We start from the raw sequence: 10,953 nt of genomic DNA, 5'->3' as shown, positions 1-10,953 counted from the left end.
GAAAACTTAGATATTATATATATATATATATATATATATATATCTTAAGATGTGGTCTCCAAGAATCAATAATTCAGATGATTGATTCTATAATTAAAATAGAACCAAGTCAGGATGGGTTTTATGGTAGTTTATTTACAATTGGGAAAGTAGAAGGTAGGGAAATAGAGAGAGGGAGAGGCTGGCCCAGACCAACAGAGGTCCAGACCAAGAGAGGGTTAAAAGGCTAATTAAACTAGGCTACTGGTCACAAGGCCTTAGCAATTAGAGAGGCAAAGAAGCCTTTTTGAGGTAGAGACTCTGGAAATGCCAAGGTAGGTGAAAGGGAGCCAGCCTAACTTACCTACGTGACAATTCAGAGTGGAAGCAGCCTGAGGTCTCAGCAGAGATCCTTCAGCACCAAGGTCAAAGCGGGAAATCCCCCAACAGGAAGTTACTATCATATTTGAAGGACAGCAGCTTTTGTCACTTCCTGGAGGTCCACCTCTAATTCAAGTGGACAAATGACAGCCTCTACACTGATTTGGACTGCCTATTGTCACATGTGGGTAACTCATCTCCACTCACCACTAAGTGAAGTGGGGATGACATTATCTCTGGTGGCTAGAGTTTTAACTATGAATTGGGGTTGAGCTAATTCCATTTACACACCTTAACTTCTGTGTATTGGCTCCTAGGTGGAAGGTGGAAGAGTGTTAAGAGTGGGCAATGGGGGTCAAGTGACTTGCCCAGGGTCACACATCTGGGAAGTGTCTGAGGCCGGATTTGAACCTAGGACCTCCCATCTCTAGGCCTGACTCACAATCCACTGAGCTACCCAGCTGCCCCCCAAAAAAAGACAATCCATGTCTTTTGATAGAGGCATCTTGGTGTATTTGATAGAGGTCCAAATAATCCAAGTTCAAATTCTACCAAGGCTTAGTAGCTTAGTAGCTGTATAACTGTGTAAATTATTTAAATTCACTCAGTTTAAGATTCCTCAAATGAAAATGAGAATAATAGCAGCTATTCTATAGATTATTGTGAGGATAAAGAGATATAATACATGCAAAATTCTTTATACACTCTGAAGTGGTTCATAAATATAAGGTATTGTTTTTATTATTCCATGTTTCTCAAGAACTTTTCTAAAACCTCTTTCCACCAGTCCCATTCTCTGCAAATTATCTCCAGTCTCTCTCATAAGATGACCTTTCCTACTATTTTGCATAGAGGATCAAAAACATCTTCAATACATTATTGTTGTCTCCTCCACTTTGTGCATTAAAACATTACTACATTTTCCTCTGTCCTCTCTTCAAGTCCACCAGATTCTGAGGGAGAGGCAGCCTTCTTCCTTGCTAAGGCCAAACTCATTTATTTTCTATCAGAGAGTTGGGAGAACTTATTTTAACAGATTCAAACTCCAGCATTTTCTTTCTAAGGGTACATTGCAACCTCACTGAAGAAGTTCTTAACCTGGGGTCGGTCAGTCACTCACTACATAAGGTTTTTATTAAGTGCCTAGTATGTTTCTGACAGTGTGTGACATCTTTCTAAAAGCCCTTTGATGACTTAATTTCAATATAATTCATTCCCTTCACAGTATTTTCTTTTATATATTTAAATATATTATTCTTAGAAGGGATCTACAAGTTTCACCAATCAAAATAGTGCATAACATAAAAATTATTAAGAATTCATACACTGAAGGCTCCACTCAATATTCTTTGGGTCAAGTCATTTAATCAGTTCTGGAACTACTATGTACTATTATTTAGATTACAATTTATCTTTTACAAATTTTTATTATACGTTCAGTCAAAATTTCTTGTGGAAATCCATATACTGTTTCTTTTTTTTTTCTGGGTGAGTCAGTTATTTTTTTTAATACTTTATTTATTTATTTAGAATATTTTTCCATGGTTACATGACTCATCATTTCCCTCTCATCTTCCCTCCTCCCTCACAGAGCTAATAAGCAATTTCACTGGGTTATACTTGTATCGCTGTTCAAAACCTATTTACATATTATTCATATTTGCAATAGAGTGATCTTTTCACATCAAAACCCTAATCATATCCCCATCAAACCACCTGATTGATCATATGTTTTTCTTCTGCATTTCTGCTCCCACAGTTCTTTCTCTGGATGTGGATAGCATTCTTTTTCTTAATTTCCTCTGGATTGTCCTGAGTCATTGGACTACTGCTAGTAGAAAAGTCTATTACATTCGATTATGCCATAATATATCTGTCTCTGTGTACAATGTCCTCCTGGTTCTGCTCCTTTCGCTCTGCATTAATTCCTGGAGATCTTTCCTTTTCACATAGAAATCTTCCAGTTCATCATTCCTTTCAGCACAATGGTATTCCATCACCATCAGATACCACAATTTGTTCAGCGATTCCCCAATTGATGGACACCCCCTCATTTTCCAATTTTTGCCAACATAAAGAGTGTAGCTATAAATATTTTTGTACAAGTATTTTTCCTTATTATCTCTTAGGGGTATATACCTAGCAGTGGTATGTCTAGATCAAAGGACAGGGAATATTTTAAAGCCCTTTGGGCATAATTCCAAATTGCCCTCCAAAATGATTGGATTAATTCACAACTCCACCAGCAGTGTATTAGTGTCCCAATTTTGCCACATTCTTTCCAACATTTATCACTTTTCTTTGCTGCCATATTAGCCAGTCTGCTAGGTTTGAGGTGGTACTTCAGAGTTGTTTTTATTTGCATTCCTATAATCAGGAAGGATTTAGAACACTTTTTCATGTGATTATTGAGAGTTGGGATTTCTTCATCTAAGAATTGCCTATTCATATCCCTTGACCATTTGTCAACTTGGGAATGACTTGATTTTTGTAAATTTGACTTAGTTCCTTATATATTTGTGAAAGTAAATCTTTGTCAGACTTTTGGTATAAAGTTTTTTTTCACCAGTTTGTTGCTTTCCTTCTAATTTTGGTTACATTGGTTTTATTTGTACAAAACCTTTTTAATTTGACATAATCAAAATCATGCATTTTACATTTTGTAATGTTATCTCTTCCTTAGTCTTAAATTCCTTCCTTTCTCACAAATCTGGCAGGTACACTATTCTATTTTCACCTAATTTATTCATCATTTCATCCTTATATTTAAGTCATTTACCCATTTCAAATTTATCTTGGTATAGGGTGTAAGGTTGGATCTAAACCTAATTTTTCCCATACTGTTTTCCAATTGTCCCAGCAGTTTTTGCCAAATAGTGAGTTCTTGTCCCAAAAGCTGGGGTCTATGGGTTTGTCAAACACTAGTTTGCTGAGGTCATTTACCCCTAGTCAATTCCATTCATCCACCCTTCTGTCTCTTAGCCAATACCATATTGTTTTGATGACTACTGCTTTATTGTACAGTTTAAGATCTGGTACTGCTAGGCCCCCATCCTTCAATTTTTTATTATTTCCCTTGATACTCTTGCTCTTTTCTTCTTCCAGATGAACTTTGTTATAATTTTTTTCTAATTCTATAAAAAAGTTTTCTGGTAGTTTGATAAGTATGGCTCTGAATAAGTAGGGTAGGATTATCATTTTCATATTAGCTCATCCTACCCATGAGCAATCAATGTTTTTCCAATTATTTAGATCTAGTATTAATTGTGTGAGAAGTGTTTTGTCATTATGATCATATAATTCCTGTATTTGTCTTGGCAGAAAGATTCCTAAATATTTTATATTGTCTAGGTTGTTTTTAAATGGAATTTCTCTATCTCTTGCTGATCAATTGTTTTGGAAAATATAGAAATGCTTATGATTTATGTAGGTTTATCATATCATCTGAAAAGAGTGATAGTTTAGTTTCCTCATTGCCTACTTTAATCCCTTCAATTTATTTTTCTTCTCTAATTGTTACTGCTAGCATTTCTGGCACAATGTTAAATAATAGAGGTGAAAATGGACATCCTTGCTTCACTCCTGATCTTATTGGGAAGACTTTTAATTTATCCCCATTACAAATGATGTTTGTTGATGCTTTTAGATATATACTGTTTATTATTTTTAGGAAAGGCCCTTGTATTCCTATACTTTCTAGTATTTTAAATAGGAATGGATATTATACTTTTGTCAAAGGTTTTTCTGTATATATTGAGATAATCAAGTGATTTCTTTTGGTTTTATTATTGATATGGCCAATTATGTGGATGGTTTTCCTAATATTAAAACATCCTTGCTTTCCTGGTATAAATCCACTTGGTCATAATGAATAATTCTTGTGATAACTTGTTGTAGTTTCTTTGCTAGTATTTTACTTAAGATTTTTGCTTTACTTAAGATTTGTGTTCATTAAGGAGATTGGTCTATAGTTTTCTTTCTCTGTTTTTGGTCTTCCTTGCTTTGGAATCGGTGCCATATTTGTGTCATAAAAAGAATTTGGTAAGACTCCTTCTTTGCTTATTATGTCAAATAGTTTGTATAATATTGGGATTAGTTGATCTTCAAATGTTTTATAGAATTCACACCTGAATCCATCTGGCCTTGGGGATTTTTCCTTAGGAAGTTCCTTGTAGGCTTGTTCAATTTCTTTTTCTGAGATGGGTTCACATAATATGTTTCTGATACATAATTTGATTATTCTAACATAACTTGATAATGAATCAATGCAAACTCTTAGAAATCTCTTAACTCTCAACTAATTCATTCAAGGATTTAAGTGATGCTAAACTCACTGAGTTATGGTAGAAAATATTCATAGTTCTAATCCTACTAAAATATAGTTAGCTTTGCCAATCTCCATTCCACCATACCTTCTTTACTTGCCTCACTTTTGCAAAGGAGACCCAACATTGGTTCTGCCATTGCATCTATGTGTTATATTATTACCTTGGGGGTAGTATCTTCCCTGCTTAGGTGACATTTTGTTACCTCATAGCTATTTCAAATAAGGGCATAATAATTAGTCCTTCCTCTCACCTTAAAAAGAATTATCTCTGGAAAAGGATGCATATATAAGTAACACGATTGTGTAAACCACCAGGTGGCACTGGCAATCCAGAGACATTTCAATCCCACTGACCTCTCATGAGTAGAATGGTATGCAACAAACATTTATTGAGTACCAAATATGTGCCAGGTACTATGTTAAGTGCTTTATGATTATCATCTCATTTGATTCTCATGACAACCCTGTGAGGTAGGCACTGTTATTATCCCCATTATACAATTGAAGAAACTGAGGCAAACAGAGGTTAAGTGACTTGCCCAAGGTCATACAGCTATTAAGGCTATTAAACTGGATTTGGAATAAGGTCTTCCTAAAAGCAGCCTCTGATATTTCTGCTCCATCATATAATTGCCCTAGTATTTGTCTCCCTTTCAGATGTTTTGATTTCCCTCCTTGTACATTATGGCTTTGAAGTAGGATTTCTTTGGTCTCAAGTTCTTTACTGGGTAAATATTCCTAGCCTCCTGCCTCCATTATGCCACAACTGTTCTATAGTATATCTTCAAACTCCCAGTTTGAGTCAAAATACATTATCTCTAAACAAGTAATCTATCATTAATGCCAGCCTTTGGTAACCTTGCCACAATTTAGTTATATCCAAAGTTTCATCAAATTTAAGAAATCATCAAGGAAAAAAAGTAAATGTTTAGAACAAATGTTAAGGCTTTCTAAACCCAGAAAGATGCAGGGAATTAAAATTATTGAATAACTAACCTTAAATTTAGCTTTCATTCTACTGAGAGAAAAAAATGGATGCAACACCTTCTATCACCCCATCTCTTGCCACAAAGAGAGCAGATTTCAGTCATAATATGCACACCACACTACCTCAGAGATTCCTTGATCTTCCTTGCTCTGGCCATTCTCTGCTTTTTTTGCCTTCAGTCTTCCAGTCACACACACCTTCCACAAAATCAGGATTGGCAGAGCACTGCCCCCAAGTCAAATCCAAGGACGAAGGAAATTTAGGAAATTCGCTAAGAGGGTGGTGGAGATAATAGCTGGCCAGAAAATATCACCTAGTCATCATTGTTATGTGGTCAAGGCTTTTAGGTAGAGCTCTAATGGCTGTTTATAACTATATTGAAGAGGTTGACTTCTGTTGAACTGATTTTTGTATCCCCATGATATCAACCATATTGTCCTCTTATGATGGAATAATATATCTCAAATGATCTTCAAATATGGCACACAGAATGTGTCATTTTCTCAGCAAAGCTCCAAGAAGTGATGAGGAATAGGCTATATAAATGGATTCTTTCAAAAAAGGAGGTCTTTGAAGTGAACTAAGAAAGAGACCTTTCGGTATCCTCTTTGCTTTTATGGTTCCTAGAAGCTGTTACATGCTCAGCAACCAGACTCTAGTTAAACTGTCTCAGGAGATGGTATGCAACAAACATTTATTGAGGTTGAGGTAACCAAAAGACCTCAAACCCATCAGTGAGTTAGAGGGTTGTCTACTCCACAAATATAAAGAGTCCCCCTGGTGGAATGGATAGATAAGAACAATTTGGTCCAATGGCCATGAAGGCAGTTAAAGCAGGCAAAGTGCTTTATGCAAAGTGCATAGAACTTGGACAGAAATTGAAGACACCAAGGCCATGCACTGCATCCTAGATTGTCACTAGTTGTCCTGATTGTTGTCTTGCCACTGGACTTGGATGATTGAAGGGGAAGAGTGAAACTGATGACTTTGTACAATTCTGCCTCACTTAAATCTGTCAAACTCAAGTCATTAACCTGAAATGTCATTAGTCCTTTTTAAAAACAAAAGACAAAGTTCCTGGCAAGCAAAATGGCAGGACAAGAAGTCCCTCCATCTTTTCTATCATCAGAATAGAGAAGAATTTGGCAACATTGTAATTCTCTAATTCTCTTTAATTTTCTTTGTGGCAGGCAAAACAGTAAAGGCAGAATTCTTTCTTTCTCTGTGGCTGAACACTTTTCTTTTGTATTTCAAGATCTGCAGAACCCTTGGTCATATTAAGACTTTCTCAAATGGACCCAAGGAAGCTTCTCTCCTATTACAAAATAAAAGATTGTCTGCATTCTTTGATATATTAATTAAAATTGTAAAGCTTAATTTATTGTATTTTTGATGCACTAGATTATTTTGTACTGAGCTAGACTTTTCCTGAATTTCTTAATAATGTTTATATCAAATAGATCTCTGCCTCTCTTGAAGAAAAAAATCTCTTTATTCAATGGAATTTAGCAAACTGATCATCTGGTTATCTATGCCAAGATTTTGAGAATTATTGACTGAAAAGGTGCTATTAATTGTTCTTCATTTTTTTTCCTGTGGAATAAAAAAAGAGTTATTAATACAAGAATGCAGTTTACCTGGGCAGTGGAAAGAGTGCTGTGCCTGGAGTAAGGAAGACTCATCTTCCTGAGATCCAATTTTACCTCAGATACTTACTAGCTGAATGACCCTGGGTAAATTACTTAACCCTGATTGCCTCAAAGTCCTCATCTATAAAATGCACTTGAAAAGGAAATGGTAAAACACTCCATTGTCTTTTTTTAAAATTTTTATTCAGTATCTCTTCCAAGACAACCCAAAAGGAACCAGGAAAAGTTAGACATGGCTAAATAACAACAATGACAACAATAAATATTTAATCTGGACCCAGTTACTCAAATTAATTGAGGGAAGGTATCTTCATTTCTATCCTTACTGTCACTACCAAACATTTTCCTGATCATGCATCTAGTCATGTCACTTTTTTTGCTCAAAATCTTAAGTTGTTCCCTATTTCCTACCTAATAGGAAACAAACTCTCCAAGGTCCTTTATGACTAGTCATCAACTTCCTTATTATTATCTTATATTTCTCTACCTAAGTCATCAAACTGCCCAAACAATCCACAGATCTACCAAGCAGAGTCTGAACAAGCTTATAATGCAATTAAGAAATGTTTAAGAAAATAAATTAAAATTAAATACATCAAAGACAATGTTAATTGATGATTTTCAAAGTAAATATTTAGTCCACAGAGATCTTTGTTTAATACCATTGCTTTATAGCCTAGAAATATATCTTTGAATTTTTCCCTTAGGGCATATATTTATATAAAAATATCCTCCTCTCTTCTCTCTGTCTAGCTCTCTGTCTCTATATCTGCTCTTTCTTTCTCTCTCTCCTGGAATGATATATTATTCATTAAGGTTTTCCTGATTGTCCCAGTTAATCACAAATCCCTGCTTTGGCCAAACAGAGCCTATTTTGCACCTTTCTAATGAGATTATATTTTATCATTTTATTATATTTACTTGTATAGATAACAATCACCCCTTAAATTGAAAGCTCCATGAGGGCAAAGATGGTGTCATGTAAACTTTGCCTTTCTCCTGGCACCTGGCACATTATAGTTTGCTGAGTACATGTATAATAAATATTTGTGTTAGAGAATTAAATTGAACCACAAAGATTCACCTTTAAGTGGCATTTTTTCTTTTTTGAAATTACTTGAAAAGAAAAGAAAGAAAAAGGAAAGATCAATGGTAGATCTTCTTTCATAGAAGCCATGTATGAATCCCAGCATCGGATAGCAGCCTAATCTTGGACTAATTCTAATCAGCACCTACAGTCCCTCACAAACTATTCTGTTCACATATTGAGTCACCCACAACTTCAAGAAAACAAAGGGGCTTCATACTATTTCCTCTTCATATATTCATAGAATGTCTATTCTTGAAGGAAACCTGGTAACACAAAGGTGTGACTCAGCTTCTTTGTTCCAGTATCTGAGGCTTCAGCCTAAAGGGAAACACTTAGACTCATACAAAAGGTCTTTTGAAGAAATAATCCCAAACATTTGCAGAGGCAGAACTACTTTAAGGTCTTCCTTAAGTGTCCTAATTTAAATGGCATTACAGAGTTCCCTTTTTGCAATTGCTTTGCCCAAAAGGCTAGAAAATTGCTTGCTAGAATCAATCAAATTCCAAAATTAATTCCTCAACTTTTTACTCCTCATGAAGTCATCAGTTGAAAATAGCTGTGCTACAACTTCAAACTGTCCCCTCACTTCTTGCCTTCTCACCTGTGATGGCCAAGTTCCCATGTAAATCACTACCAGATGTACCTAATTTCAGCTGACACAAATCTGTGTTGTTCGCCCTAGGGCTAAACCTGGAAAGCTGGTTTTGCTGCTCATAGAACCCTAGCCTGAAACATAGAAAGTAGCTTAGAGGTCATCTAATTCTACTACTTCATTTTACAGATAAGAAAACTGAGGTCCAGAGAAACTAAGTGACTTGATCAAAGGGCTTCCCAAGACCTCCGATTATGAAACAAAAATTCTTTCCACTTCACATACTGCCTTATCTGAGGAAATCCCCAAAACACTAGCAAGTAGTTATAAGACACTGACAAACGATTTCATTGTCAAATACATAATTAACTAAGGAATGATCTATTTAAAAAAAAGCAAAGCTCTGTATCATTTGGCAGGTACAAATAGCAAAAGCCAAGATTTCACCAAAGTCCTTTTCTATGTTCTTGCCATAACTTGAAGGTGTCTCTAAATTCTTAACAGCTATTCAAATTGCCTACCATTTTTGGAAAAGCTCCTCAATTTTGAGTATGAGTATGGAGTGACTAGACTATGTCATCTGAGAATCATCAATTTATATTTTTGTAAATTCTTGTCGTTTCCTTCAAATTTTAATTCAAGTGCTACATCACATGAGACCTATCCTATACCCTTCCATCTATCGTGTTATCTACTTTAAAATCATTTTAAATGTATTTTGTCTATTAATATGTATTTTCTTTTTGTTCTTTCCCTGACACTTTGCCACTATCCTAACTAAATCAACATGGGGTGGTGGTGGTGGGGTATCTAACATACCTAAGGACCCTTTTTAAAAGAAAAATGGTCATGTGACATTCATTGGTTGCCACAGCCAAAAATATTTTATTCACAAATAGTCAGCTTTGTTTGCTGATATCCCTTTATGTGAATAGTTAGGCTGGTCCAAAGAAAACAGAAATGATCTATTATAGGGCTATACATAAAAGTTTTCATCATTACACATATAAATTCAGCATGATTAAATTCTCAAAAATGTAAATCTATAATATATTTAAATAGTTAGGCCTAAATATTTACAGAGAAGGCAAGTAGAACAAAAAAATCAGGACTTGATAGGCTTGACAATTCCCTCTAGTTTTTCAGAGCTTATTGACATCATCTCAATAATCACATTTGTCTTCTTTCCTCCTGTATGTAAGGATATTTTAAAATCAATGTTTTAAAATAGTTTTCTTTTAAAATTTTGAGTTTCAAATTCTCTAATTGACTCCCAGGTCTCCCCATACCTAGTGATAATTCAAGCAATGTGATATCAGTTATATATATATATATATATATATATATATGATCATATAAAATATTTCCTTAATAGTCATATTTTTAAAAAAGTTGGAAAAATAAATTAAGAAAAATTCTATATGAACTGGCACTCAGAGTTCATAAGTTCTCTCTTTGGAGGTGGACAACATTTTTTTTTATCCTAAGTTATTTGGAATAAACTTGGGTCATTGTACTGATCAGAGGAACTAAGTCTTTCCTACTTGTTCATTATTACAAATGTGTTATTTCAGTTCACAATAATATCCCATTTCACTTTACATCAGTTTATATAGGTTTTGCCATATTTTTCTGAAACCACCCCCTTCTCATCATTTTTCACAATATTATACTATTCCAACTCAATCAAATGCCACAACCTGTTTATCCAGTCCCCAAGCCATGAGCATCTTCTCAATTTCCAGTTATTTGCAGCAACAAAAGAGCTGCTATAAATATTTTTGTGCATATAGATCTTTTTGCTTTTTTATCTCTTTGGGATACAGACCTATTAGTGATATTCCTGGATCATAGGATATGTACATTTTCCCCATGGGCTTTGTTCCTCATTATTCTCCAGAATGAGTAGACTAGATCAGTACTGTACCAACAGTTAGTTAGAGTATT

Source organism: Gracilinanus agilis, chromosome 1 (genome assembly GCF_016433145.1).
Source record: "Gracilinanus agilis isolate LMUSP501 chromosome 1, AgileGrace, whole genome shotgun sequence".
NCBI classification, from domain to species: Eukaryota; Metazoa; Chordata; class Mammalia; order Didelphimorphia; family Didelphidae; genus Gracilinanus; species Gracilinanus agilis.
Note: the sequence above shows the minus strand (reverse complement) of the source record.